The sequence below is a fragment of the Coenobita brevimanus genome, chromosome 8, assembly GCF_032717465.1.
Source record: "Coenobita brevimanus isolate Jiangsu-jjx chromosome 8, ASM3271746v2, whole genome shotgun sequence".
Taxonomy (NCBI): domain Eukaryota; kingdom Metazoa; phylum Arthropoda; class Malacostraca; order Decapoda; family Coenobitidae; genus Coenobita; species Coenobita brevimanus.
The window spans coordinates 18398948-18401125 of NC_136961.1; positions in this window are offsets into that span (position 1 = coordinate 18398948).

Below are 2178 nucleotides of genomic sequence, written 5' to 3' on the forward strand. Positions count from 1 at the left end.
TGCAGGAGGCGGCCAACAGGGACCGTCCCTATGTCATCCTACTGCAAGAAACCCTACTCCCGGATAGTTCCACTTTTTGTCTCTTGGGTTACACCACCAATCTCCTTCCGTATGTTCGTGGCGTCACACGAGGGTGTGCCGTTCTGGTCCAGGACCACATTGGATGCACAGATTGTGACCCTCTTCCTTTCTGTGGATCTGATGTGGAGGTCCAGGGCATGGTTCTACACCTGGCAACGTCGCCCCTGATGGTATATAATGTATATCGAAGCCAGAGAGGCACCCTGGAGTTGGGTGATCTGTTCTCCCAGGCTGCCAGGGGAGCCATGTATATAGGGGGTGACTTTAACGCCCACCACGCCCTTCTATCATCGCCTCTTCAGTCCAATGAAGCAGGACGGCACATTTCTTTACTTCTGGAGGAGACGGGTGGTGTCTCCCTCTTAAACGACATGACAGAGCATACCCATATTGGGGGAGGTCGCCCCGACCTCTCCTTTGTTTCAACCCAACTGTCAGGCCTGGCGTCATGGTCACTCCACCCCCACCTTGCGAGTGGCCACTTCGCTCTTCTTGTTGGCTTGCCTCTCGCCCCCCTCCCGCCTCCCCCGCCTCCCACACCACGGTGGGATCTACGCAAGGCGGATTGGGTGGCCTTTGACCGTGCTCTAACGGCGGCCTTTGCAACATCTTCTCCCTCTTCAGACCTCGAGAGCCGGGCGGATCAAGCAGAAAATATTTTTTCGCACGCTGCCTCTCTTGCCATTCCATTGCAGCGGCGCTCGGCGAGATGCTACCAGGACGACTGGTTTTACTGCGACAGGGTCAGGGAATTGAACCGGAGGCTCAATGCTGCACGCAAGCAGTACTGGCAGCGCCGGACATCTCCGCACCGCCGGTACCTGGTTGCTGTCACTCGGCATGTGGTCTGAAAAGTGTCGCCTTAAAGAGGAGGCGTGGATCAGATGGTGTCGTACCCTAGATTTTCACTCCACTCTCCGTGAGATGTGGGGGAGAATCAGGTCCATCTCCGATCCACGTCCTCCTCGTCCGCCCTCCCACCCTGACCCTGCCGCTGAGGCCGGCCGTCTTGCCCAGCACTTCGTCGACCGCTCAGCCTCTTCCAATCTCCCGCAGTCCATCCGAGCCTTACAAATGCAGCTGTCCGCCTCTCGCATTGCAGCCATTCAGACTGCATGTGATACACCTGACCCCGCTGACTGTCCAATCACCAGCAGAGAGCTTCAGAAAGCGCTGAGGCGCTGGGAGGATACTGCGCCGGGGCTCGACGGGGTCACCTACTCCGTTTTGTCACATGCTGGAGATTGCGGTAGAGAGCGTCTGCTTGATTTGCTGAACCTCTCGTGGTCTGAGGGGCGTCTACCGAGGTCGTGGAAGATGGCGGTCATCCACCCGATTCTGAAGCCTCGCGATCCCACTGCCATGCGCCCCATCTCCCTGCTCAGTTGCATTGCTAAGGCAGCTGAGAGGGTTGTGCAGGCTCGTCTTGCTTGGCGGCTGGGACCGCTGCACCCAAGGATATATGCCTATCATCCAGGCAGGAGTGCCACCCACTGCCTTGTATCATTCCTTGGGGAGCTGACGGGCGGATGGGGTATGGCCATCTTCCTCGAACTCGAGAAGGCCTTCGAACTGGCAAAACCCACTGTTATCTTGGGGGCTCTTGCGGCCAGGGGAGTAGGGGGCAGGCTCATATCCAGGGTCCGGGACTTTTTCAGTGACCGCACTGCGGGGGTCCGCTTTCAGGGGCACCTCTCCCCTTTTCATCCTCATCCTAATGGCACCCCCCAGGGAAGCGTTTTGAGCCCTCTTCTCTTTAATGTCCTGACGGAGGAGCTCCTAACTGTGGAATATGGGCCTGGCATAACTCTTCTTTGCTATGCTGACGATCTGGCCCTCGTCTTTACGAGGAAAGACTGCTTCACACAGGCTGACTTGGCCATTTCTCGGCTGCATGCCAAGTGCACCGAGCTAGGCCTAAAGATCAATTTCGCCAAGACGAAGTGTCTGCCTTTTGGCCTCCGCCCCCCCGACTTTCTACTGCTGCTTGGAGGTCATCAGCTCTCCCTGGTCACCGTCCACCAGTATCTGGGGGTCTGGCTAGATGGGGGTCTCACCTTTGCTTGTCACGTTCAGTATCTGAGAGAACGTGCTTCC